Consider the following 12,458-nt stretch of genomic DNA (forward strand, 5'->3'; position numbering starts at 1 on the left):
GAACTAGGAATGAGCTTGATGTTCGGGTGGAACGTAAGTTTGACTCGAAGATTGGCTGTTCGCCCGTTCGCAGAACAGCAAACAATATAGGACGTTTGAGTGCGGCGGAATGCCCTATAATGCACTGCAATATCGCAGTGCATTGCTGTATGATGATAGGCCAAAGCATGCACCTGACCTGCATTCTTTGGCCAATCACAGCTCGCTCTGCTGAGAGAGCCATAATTGGCCAAAGGCAGGGTGCCTTTGGCCAATCATGGCTCAGGGGGACTAAAGCAGGCCATACATGGGTCGAATTTTTGTGGAAAATCTTATCTAAGAATTTTCGTTCGTATTTTGCACCATTAGCCGATTTTCGTGCGGCAATCAAATTTAAGTAATCGGACATGTTGGAAATTTTTTAAAAAATGAACGATTTTCTAATCAATGATGGGAGAATCATGCGAGAAATGTAATCGAAAAAGAAATGCGCATGTGCAAGAAAAGAAAATTCCCGGAAAGAAAAGAAGATTCCCAGCCATGAAAATTATTTTCTGTAGCAACATGAGGTGAAATTGAAGGCTTGGTTGGTCCAATTTCGAAATCAATGATGGCGCCATCGGATCACAAAATGCACACATTTTCTGATTTTCAAAAGAAAATTCTTTTGAAATTCGACCATGTATGGCCAGCCTAAGTCCACGCCCCACAATATATAAGGCTGCTTACAAGGCGGCCCTGTGTAGTGTTGTTGACGTGGACAGAGAGATAGCTTGAGTTGGATTAAGCAGGCAGGTTATTCAGTTAGTTGCAGTGTATTTGATATATATATAAATATAAATATAAATATATATATATATATATATATATATATATATATATAGTCAGTCTAATATATATATATATATATATATATATATATATATATATATATATTCTACATTAAGTGTAGTGCATTCGGTGGTGTATAGTTTTTAATACACTTCAGGCAGTGTAAACATATATGATACAGTGTAATGTGATGCTGCAAAACAAAAAATACATCAAGTCCGGAAGGCCACCAAGGAGAGGCAAATGCTCACAGGCCACTAAAAGAGGACAAGCAGCCTCTGTGTCTACAGTCAACAGTGGTGGTCGGGGACATGGTGCATCCTCTGCAGGTGGCCGTGGGGCACGCTTGTCCTTTTTTTCTGCTGCTGGCCGTGTTATTGAGCCACAACATGCAGAAGAGTTGGTGGAGTGGATAATGAAGCCGCCCTCATCCTCCTCATCCTCTGTCACCCAGGTTAAGAGTAGTTTGCCTTCCAATGCAGCTGCCAAAGTGGCCTATTCCACTGGCTCCTTGTCCACAGTCACTCCTTCCGTAGCCCCACTATCATGTATGGAGGAGTCCCCAGAATTATTCAAGCACAGTGTCAGGTACATGCTGCTGGAGGATGCGCAGCAATTTGAAGACTCCGATGTTGGTTCCCAGGTTGAGGAAGTGTGTAACATGAGCCTAGAGAGAGGGGGTGCCACAGAAGTACAAGAAACTGGCAGTCATATTCCTCCAACTGCAGCATAGTGCCAAGTTTGCTCCAGTGACAAGGAGGGGATGATGAGGTCACTGACTGTACTCGCGTACCTGTGAGAAGAGAGGAGGAAAGTGAAGATGAGGCACAACTCCAACGAGGCAGAATGTCCTCTAGGGGGCAGCTTAAGGGCAGCCACCCTATTGCTTTACACTGCAGAGCTCCACAGGTGCAGGGCACTGTTGACTCCCTGCTGACTTTTAAAAGTTCCTTGGTGTAGGCCTTTTTTGACACATGTGCAGCAGATCGCACCGTTACTGTTTGCAACCTATGTCTGAAGCGGATCAAGCATGGCCAGAACAGAAGCCGCTTGGGCACTACATGCTTGACCAGACATATGACGACCTGCCATGCAGTCCGTTGGCAACAGCACTTGAAAGACCCACATCAAAGAAAAAGGCGGACTTCTCCTTGCTCCTCATCTGGGATCTCCACCCCTACTATACCTCCAGTCCTCTCAAAAACCTGCACTGAGAGGAATAAAGGTATAGCAATAGGTTTTTCCAAGTACTTGCAGCCAATCTGCTAGCAGTACACCACCAATTGATTTTAGCAGGCAAATTTCCCTACCCCAGTTGCGGAACCGTAAAAAGAAATTTAGTTCCAGCCATCCACATGCTCAGCATCTAAATGCTAGCTTGGCCAAATTGCTAGCACTGCAACTGCTGCCTTTTCAGCTGGTAGACTCTGCCCCCTTTCGTAAATTTGTGGAATGTGCTGTACCTTAGTGGAAGGTTTCAAAATGCCATTTCTTTGCACGGAAGGCCATTCCGGTTCTCTACCGGCATGTGGCAGGCAATGTTTTGGCCTCGTTGGACAGGGCGGTCAGCAGTAAGGTTCATATTACCACTGACTCATAGTCCAGCAGGCATGGGCAGGGACGTTACCTTTCCTTCACGGCACACTGGGTAACTCTGCTGGCAGCTGGGAAGGATGCAGGACAGGGTTCAGTGTTTTTAGAGCTTGTTCTCCACGGGTCTCTCCTCCACCCCCTCCTCTTCTTCTTCCTCTATGGCCTCTTCTGCAGATTTATCCTCTGAACCAGCGGTGCTCTGTAAGCGTCAAGGGGCTACACAAGCAGTCAGGCTAAAAGATGCCATGTGGTGCTTGAGTTGGTCTGCCTAGGGGACAGGAGCCACACTGGGAAGAGACTCTGTCAGCTCCGCAGGGGCAGGCTCAGAGGTGGTTGACACCACGCCAGCTTCAGCCAGGAATGGTTGTATGTGACAATGGCACCAACCTTCTCTCCGCCCTCCAACAGGGACACTTGACCCATGTTCCATGTTTGGCACACATCCTGAATTTGGTGGTGCAGCGGTTCAAGATCTCCTGAGGCAGGCCAGAAAAGTCATTTCTGAAGGTCATACAATGCCAGTGCTCTGCTGGCTGACATTCAAAGGGAATGCAACCACAACCGCCTCATTTGTGACATGCCCACCAGGTGGAACGCAACCTTGGCAATGCTGCAGCGGCTGCACACAAAGTAGAGGGCCATCAATGAGTACCTGTGCGAGTATGACACCAGGACAGGGTCAGGGGAGCTTGGCTTCTTTTCGCCACGCCAGTGGCTACTGATCAAGGATGCATGCACTGTCCTGTCACCATTTGAGGAGGCCACAAGGATGGTGAACAGCGACAATGCATGCGTCAATGCATGCGTCAGTGACACTGTCCCTCTAGTCTTCCTGCTGGAGCACACGCTTTGTGGAATCAAGGACAGGGCACATGGGGCTGAACTTCCTTTCCTCTCAAGGCCCCCTTTATCCAGATAGCATTCCTGCGGGCCTGCCAAACATACAGGAAGAAGAGGGAGCAGCAGTCTTCAAGGGATGGTTTCAAGTCCCCAGAAACCCAAGAAGTTCTAATTGGCTGGGAGGAGGTAGTTACGGATAATGTGATCCTTAGTGACCCAGAATCAAATGCCTCTGCAAACTTACGCTGCACGGCCTCCCTGATTCTGCAAAGCCTGCGAAAGGACCCTAGGATTCGTGGTATCAAGGAGAGGGATCATCACTGGTTGGCAACCCTTCTTGATCCATGTTACAAGTGTAAATTTGCAGAACTCATCCTCCCTTCGCAGAGGGAGAAGAGGATGAAACATCTTTAGGAAGCCTTGAAGAAAGGTTTGTGTAACGCATTTCCAGACCCTGTGAGGTTACCATTTCCTGGTGCTGGACAACATGTTGCTGAGGCTTTGTTCAGTCAGAGAAAGAGCGGTGGAGAAGGTGGCCGGCTGACCGATGCCTTTAAACAATTTTTCAGTCCTCAGCACCAAGGTATGATCGGTTCAAGCAACCATCACTAGCATCTGCATTATATGGTGCAGGAATATCTAGGGGAAAGAGCAGACTTGGAGACCTTTCCAACAGAGCATCCACTGGGTTATTGGGTCTTGAGGATGGACCACTGGCCAGAACTTGCTCAATATGCAATTGAGCTACTGGTCTGTCCTGCATCCAGCGTGCTTTCTGAACGCACATTCAGTGCTGCTGGAGGGTTTGCAATGGATCAAAGAGTGCGCCTGTCCAGACTCCATTGATAGGCTCATATTCATAAAAAAAGAATCAGTCTTGGATCAGCAGCTATCAAGCACCTGATGTTGATGTAACTGATGGAATTTGCTATGGATCTGGGATCCCTTGAAGACTACCTATGCTGACTATCCCATTCCTCCACAATCTTGATGATGCTAGCTTCCAACAATATTTTTGGTTTAGGGCACCACCACCACCACCCAAGGCCCAATTTTTCTGCCCCTTTTTAACATGGGCATGTAATTACAATTTTAGATATAATATTTAAACGCAGGGCCCGTTCCTGCGCCCAACAAGAGTAACTGTGAGAGCTTACAGTGTTCTGGCACCACCAAAACCAAAGGCCCAATTTTTCTACCCCGTTTTAACAGGGCCATGTAATTACAATTTTTGATATAATATTTCACAGCAGGGCCCGTTCCTGCCCCCAAGAGTAACTGTGAGGGGTTACAGTGTTCTGGTACCACCAAAATCTAAGGCCCAGTTTTTCTGCAGAGTATATAGGGCAGGTCATATAGTATATATACTGCTGTTCAGAGTATATAGTACCTGGGGGCCTGGGGGAACCCCACGCCATTTTAAAAAAAAGTTTGGTGAGGGGTTCCCCTTAATATTCATACCAGACCTGAAGGGCCTGGTATGGATTTTGGGGGGTGACATCCACGCCATTTTTATGGGGTATTTTTATCTATATTGCCGGGATCCGACAATACATTACAGCCGCAAGCAGTTTTAAATGACTTTTTTCCATTAGAAATGTCATTTTGCTCCGGTACTGTTATAAACATGGAAAAGATGTGCTACTTTACAGGCTAACTAAGGACACCCCCCAGGCATGATATATAAAGGAATATTTAATTTTTATTGTTTCACTTTAAGCATTATTAAAACCACTGCTCCCGAAAAAACTGCAGTTTTTAAAACTTTTTTTTGCATTGATACATGTCCCCTGGGTCAGGACGCAGGTCCCCAAACACTTTTTATGGCAATAACTTGCATATAAGCCTTTAAAATGAGCATTTTGATTTTTCACATTTGCGTCCTATAGACTTTAAAGGTGTTTGCAGTGTTCGCACAAATTTTTTGTCTGTTCGCATGTTCTGCTGTGAACCAAACCGGGGGTGTTCGGCTAATCCCTATTTAGAACCTATAAATAACATGATAAGGGTCCATTTAGACTCAAAGAATGAACATAAACATATTTGCAAAAAAATATATAAAAAAAAGAGTGAGACAAAAAAGGATTAAAACAATCTTAATATTAATTAATAGAATCAATACTGATACTATTAAAAATGACTAAAACATAATTTAATAATAATAGCGTGACATGCTCCAAAATGCTCTTATGGTAGTATAATGTATTGTAATATATTAAGTTAATGCAGTCAATTCTAAATTATGTTATATCTTAAAAAAGTATGACATAACCTATGAAAGCGATTTAAGGAATAATACATAAAAGGCTAACTGTGTATAGTTCCCTGTTCATGCAGAACATCATCTTCTTCTGTGTTGGCGATCTTTTCAGCCATCTTGATTGGCCAGACTAGCAGTGGGGCTGCCCACTCTCTGCAAGTGTTGATATCTTTTTTAGATCTAAGAGGCCTCAAAAAAGCACTTTTACTTACATGATGCATCACTCCACCAGCAGCCAGCACTCTCCTCTACCACCATTTGCTCAAGCAATGTACTCTCGCTCAGCATCCTCACATCCAATGCATGGGCTATGGGCTCTGCATTGGCTTTGATGACATCAGAGGGCATCAGACCTCAGAGCATAGGGGAAAACAGGCGGCAGGGACCGGTCATAAAACCTGGAGAAGTCTGCAGCAGCAGGGAATCACGTAAAAGTGACTTTTGCAACCCCTGATGTATGTGCTCTATTGATCACTAAGCAGCAGATGTTGAAACAGATAAACAGAAATAGAGGCTTAGGAGAAACCTTAGGAGAGGCGGTAATCCATACCTCCCAACTTTTGAATTTGAGAATGAGGGACATTTCAGGGAGATAGTGACTTGTGCCATGCTAAGCACGCTGCAGCAAAAAAGTGGGTGTGACCAGACATGATAGTGAAAGGGGAGGGTACATGGAAGGCAGGAAGGATCACTATGGTACATGGAAGAAAGGAAGGAGGGATCACTGTGGTGCATGGAAGGAAGGAAGGATCACTATGGTACATGGAAGGCAGGAAGGATTACTATGGCACATGGAAGATAGCAAGGATCACCATGACACATGGAAGGCTGGAAGGATCACTATGGCATATGGAAGGCAGGAAGGATCACTATGACACATGGAAGGTAGGAAGGATCACTATTGCACCTGAAAGACAGGAAGGATCACTATGGCACATGGAAGGTAGAAAGGATCACTATGGCACATGGAAGGCAGGAAGGATCACTAAGACACATTGAAGGCAGGAAGGATCACTATGACACATGGAAGGTAGGAAGGATCACTATTGCACCTGAAAGACAGAAAGGATCACTATGGCACATGGAAGGTAGAAAGGATCACTATGGCACATGGAAGGCAGGAAGGATCACTAAGACACATTGAAGGCAGGATGGATCACTATGACACATGGAAGGCAGGAAGGATCACTATGACACATGGAAGGCAGGAAGGATCACTATGGCATATGGAAGGTAGGAAGGATCACTATTGCACCTGAAAGACAGGAAGGATCCCTATGGCACATGGAAGGCAGAAAGGATCACTATGGTACATGGAAGGCAGAAAGGATCACTGTGGTACATGGAAGGCAGGAAGGATCACTATGGCACATGGGAGGCAGGAAGGATCACTATGGCACATGGAAGGCAGGAAGTATCACTATGGTACATGGAAGCACTATTATGTGGAAGGAAGGATTAAATGGAAGGAAGAGGGGAGAGTTCAGTCACAGACTCACTCAGAGTCTTCACCCAGAGGCTCAGGCAGTGACATCAGGAGCACTGCTTCAAAATTCCGCCCACACAACCCCTTCACAGCCACAGCATTGGATGCACATCAGGGGTTGTGGGCGGGCACAGGGGGACATGGGGAGGAGGTAGAGCAGATCTAGCTTCTCCTCCTCTTTGCAGGCTGTACAATGGGCTGACGGGCGGGCAAGCAAGCTGACGAGTGAGTGAGCAGGAGGGGGGGGCAGCTGGCTGGGCACTAAGCGTGTTGCTGGGTCTCAGACCTGACAGCGCACCACGCACCAGGTGGATTGGTGGAGTCCAGTATTGGAACTTGTTCCAGCACTGGCTCCACTGCAGGATTCAGCCCAGGTTCATGGGACACAGATTTACTTGAAATCTCAGGATGGTTGAGAGGTATGGGTAATCCTGTGAAGGAAAAATGCATGTAAGATGGTGAAGACAGGGAGCCAATATGTGACTATAGATGAATAATGTAAACAAACAGTGAAGGGATATATTTTTCTGCACTTAATTATAGAGCCTCATGTACACTGCTGCTCGTAAACGGACGTTTAGGAGTAGTTGGGCATTTTTTTCAACTGCTCCTGAACTGTCCTCTATGATATCTTATGTGTACATGTACTCAGGGTCGTTTATATTCGTTTCTAGGCAGTTGAGTTTAGAGGCTTTTTTTGTAAAGCAATAAATGTGTTCAGACGCTGAGTTTAGAGGCATTTCAAGCGCCAAGCGCTTCCAAGCGTGGTCAAACGCGGTAACTCGCTTTTAGCCGCGTTTCATTCACAGGCGTTTTTCATTTTTGGCTATTTTGAAAAAAAAAAAAAAAAAAAAATATATATATATATATATATATATATATTTTCAAATGCTTCTAAACGCAAACGCGGCAAACACGCAGCTAAACGCGGCATGTAAATGCGGCAAAACTGACCTTTTAAACGTGGTTTACTATTTGCCAACTTAAATCGTGTGGTTGTAAAATTGTCCCGTGTACATTAAGCCTAATGGCCCATACACACGATCCGAATATCGTATGACAACTGTCATCTGAGGAAGAATCGTACGATTTTCGGATCGTGTGTACACTACTTTCGAGAGCCGATCACAACAGTTCATCAGATATTATTCGATCGGATAAGCACAAAAATTTTGCTCGTACGATACCAGATCGTACGATTTTCCTTTAGTCAGTATAGTTGTCGTCCGAAAATACAATACAAATACATTACAATACATGACATCACTTCCGATTTTTTTTTTCTGTCGTACGAGAATTTCTGTGACTTTATTTACCTATTCAATTTCTACTTGCGACTATTAAGTGAAAAAAGTCGTACAATCTGTCGTACGATATTCGGATCGTGTGTATGGGTCATAAGCGTTTGAGCACTTGCAATCTTCTCTTATTTCTTTGCAAAGTCCCACAAATAGCGGTTGATCCTGCCAGTGAAGTCCATCAAATGCAGCTTCCTGTGGTGGGTTGCCAATGATGCTGCACTGATCCTGCATTCAGAACAGATTTGTCACTGTTATGTAGACCGTACCTGCTTGCACTAAAGTGGGAGGAGAGGATGTTGCAGGGGGTGTGGATATCAACCTGTTGCTTGTTCATCAGAACCTGGTCACACCTAGTCCTGCCCACTGCTATCTGGAATGACAGCACTGTCTCTGTGAGGGGGAGAGTGTGAGACACAAATGACTAAATCTCAGTCAGTGAGGGTAAAGAATTTTTTTTTACTTTATGAGGCTAATGCCCCGTACACACGATCGGATTTTCCGACAACAATTGTTGGATGTGAGCTTGTTGGCAGAAAGCCTGATTGTGTGTATGTTCCGTCGAACATTTGTTGTCGGACTTTCCACCAACAAATGTTGGCTAGCAGGTTCTCAAATTTTCCTGCCAACAAATTTTTGTTGTCGGACTCTCTGATCATGTGTACACAAAAGTCCATGCATGCTCGGAATCAAGTACGAGAAGCGCTCGGTCTTGAAAAACTAGCGTTCGTAATGGAGATATCACATGACTATTGAACTTCCTTTTTAACGGCTTGCGTACGTCTTGTACGTCACCATGTTCCCACGTTTGTAATTAATGGCCAACATTTGTGTGACCGTGTGTATGCAAGACAAGTTGGAGCCAACAACCTTCAAACCAAATTCTACGGTTTTGTTGTCGGAAAGTCCGATCGTGTGTATGGGGCATTGTACATCACATAGTAACTGGACTTGGTTCTAGCTTAGACTAGCTTGAAGAAGGTTTTTGTTGTGCTTTACCAGTCCCATTCATAGAACGTTTAGTCAATCTTATAGGACCCCGTTCTTCTCTCTATGGGCTTCTCCAGGCTGGGATGTTCCACTCTACAGATGAACTCTGACCCCTGGTCTCTGCTGAATGATGGGGTGAATGTCAGAGATGACTTATTGGAGAAGGTCTTATCTTTCTTCTGCTTGGTACAGATTTGGAAGTCATCATTAGGCAGTGGTGTTATACTGGGATGTAAGTCTGTCTCAGACATTTTCCTAAACCAGCTAACTTTTAGATGATCTGTGGAATATCCGGAGATATCACAGGTCAGAGTGTCCTCTTTATCTTCTTCCAGCTTGGGAATATTGACCTCTCCAACCTTTGGATGGGGCAGATCTGAAAAGAAAAATGTATTTAGAAGATATGTGTAAGTCACAATTTATTTTACAGTTTATGTCCTTTGTAGATAATACACTGCCATAGCTCCCAACTGTCCCTGATTTTGAGGGACTGTCCCTGATTTGGAGCAATGTCCCTCTGTCCTCCTCATTTGTCCCTCGTTTTGGTCTAATCTATATAGTTTGTATATAAAATGCACTTTTTATCTTTCAAAAAATGTTTCCCAGGGCTAAACCTTTCATCCAAATTCTTTTTTTTTTTTAATTTTATAAAGCTTTATTAAAGAGCAGTGCAGTACATTGATGAACATAAGATACATAGGTCTTTCATCCAAATTCTAAATTGCTGCATTTGTAAATTCCAAAAGCCAATATAAAGGAATAGTAGTGGTAAAAAAAGCACTTGTGGGTTTATCTAATATTTTTTTGGTATAATTCTCCTTTAAGGGAGCGTGGCAGGGGGTGTTTCCTATGCATTCATACTTTTGCCAATAGGTGTCCCTCGTTCCCATTTCAGAAAGTTGGGAGGTGTGTACACTGCTACAAGGTATAAATGGAATATACCTGCGGTGTCTGATTTAGATATTTTTGCGAGAATGTTTAGTGGACCGGACACATGCACTTACAGACAGTGCTGGGACAAGGCCATTTGGTGCCCAGGGCGAAGATGGTAAACTGCCCGCACCTCCCCCCCCCCCCCCGCTTTTAAGGCAGCGGAAGCCAATCAGCAGGCAGTGCTAGCGCAGGATGCGGACCTCCCAACCCCCCACCCCCCAGTTGAGTCCCGCATTTGTGGGGGTAAGAGCAGGGCGGAGGGAGGGGTCAAGGGCTGCCAATCATAGATGGGCACACTAACGAGCAGGGCCCTCTGATGCCTACTGTATTAAAGGGGTTGTAAACATTCATGTTTTTTCACCTTAATGCATCCTATGCTAAAGGCTGGACTCGGGAGCGAGCCCGCAAGGGGGTTAACTGATGTGGGGAGGAGCCGCGAGAGCCACCGGGGCCCCCAGAAGAGGAGGATCAGGGCCACTCTGTGCAAAATGAGCTGCACAGTGGAGGTAAGTATGATATGTTTGTTATTTAAAAAAAAAAAACGAACCCTTACAATCACTTTAAAGTATAACTAAAGGCACAATTGTAGCTGCTGACATTTATTTATTTTTCCCCAGGCGGAACATGACAAGGCTTAAAATTAGATACACCCATGAAATGGTGACAAAATTCCTTACCCCATATTTTCTATAGGTGACCCTTGAAAACCTCCTACAGGCCATTAGTTTAGAGTTAACCACTTGACCCCTGGAAGATTTACCCCCATAATGACCAGGCCATTTTTTTGCCATCACTGCGTTACTTTAACTGACAATTGCACATCGTGCAACGCTGTACCCAAATAAAATTTTAAAAGAACATTTTTGTGTTTTGATCACCTGTGGTTTTAATTGTTTGCGCTATAATTAAAAAAGACGGACCATTTTGAAAAAAAAAACAGTATTTTTTTAATTTCTGCTATAAAACACATCCGATAAAAACTTGAAAAAATGAAATTTCTTCATAAATTTAGGTTAATATGCATGCTGCTACATATGGTTTGCGCAAAAGTTACAGTGTCTACAAACTATGTTTTTTTTTTAACTAGTGGAGATCAGCGACTTATAGCAAGACACTTTTTGGGGACCAGTGACACGAATACAGTGGTCAGTGCTAAAAATATGCACTGTCACTGTAATAATGGCACTGGCTGGGAAGGGGTTAACATCAGGGACGATAAAAGGGTTAACTGTGTGCCTAGCCAGTGTTTTGTATATATATATATATATATATATATATATATATATATATATATATATATATATATATACATACACACACTCTGATGGACTGATGAGACACTGGTGTAAAGAGGGGGCTCCTATGGGAACTTGATGTAAGAGGGAACTCTGATAGGGACCCTGATGAGAGGGGGACTCTGATAGGGAATCTGATGTAGGGGGAATATGATGGGAACCTTGATGCAAGTGGGACTCTGATGGGAACCCTGATGTAAGGGGGGACTTTGATGGGAACCCTGATGTAAGGGGGGACTTTGATGGGAACCCTGATGTAAGGGGGGACTCTGATGGGAACCCTGATGTAAGGGGGGACATTGATGGGAACCCTGATGTAAGGGGGGACTTTGATGGGAACCCTGATGTAAGGGGGGGACTCTGATAGGGACCCTAAAGTAGGGGGGGGAATATGATGGGGACTTTGATGCAAGGGGGATCTCTGATGGGAACCCTGGTGTAAGGGGGGATCTGCTGGGAACCCTGATGCAAGGGTGGACTTTGATAGAGAATCGCATGTAGGGGGGGAATCTGGTGGGGACCTTGATGTAAGAGGAACTCTGATGGAATCCTGATGTAAGGGGGCATATGGTGAGAACCCTGATGTAAGGGGGTATCTGATGGGGACCCTAATGCAAGGGGGGCTCTGATAGGGAACCGCATGTAGGGGGGAATCTGATGGAGACCTTGATGTAAGGGGGATCTGATGGGGACCCTGATGTAAGGAGGGACTCTGACAGGGAATCTGATGTAAGGACTCTGATGGGAATCCTGATGTAAGGTGGGACTCTGATGGGAACCCTGATGTAAGGGGGCATCTGATGGGAACCCTGATGCAAGGGGGGGAATCTGATGGGGACCCTGATGCAAGGGGGGATCTGATGGGGACCCTGATGTAAGGGGGAAGCTGATGGGGACTCTGATAGGGAATCTGATGTAGGGGGGAATCTGATTGGGCCTCGAATGAAAGGGGA

Source organism: Aquarana catesbeiana, linkage group LG06 (genome assembly GCF_042186555.1).
Source record: "Aquarana catesbeiana isolate 2022-GZ linkage group LG06, ASM4218655v1, whole genome shotgun sequence".
Lineage (NCBI taxonomy): Eukaryota > Metazoa > Chordata > Amphibia > Anura > Ranidae > Aquarana > Aquarana catesbeiana.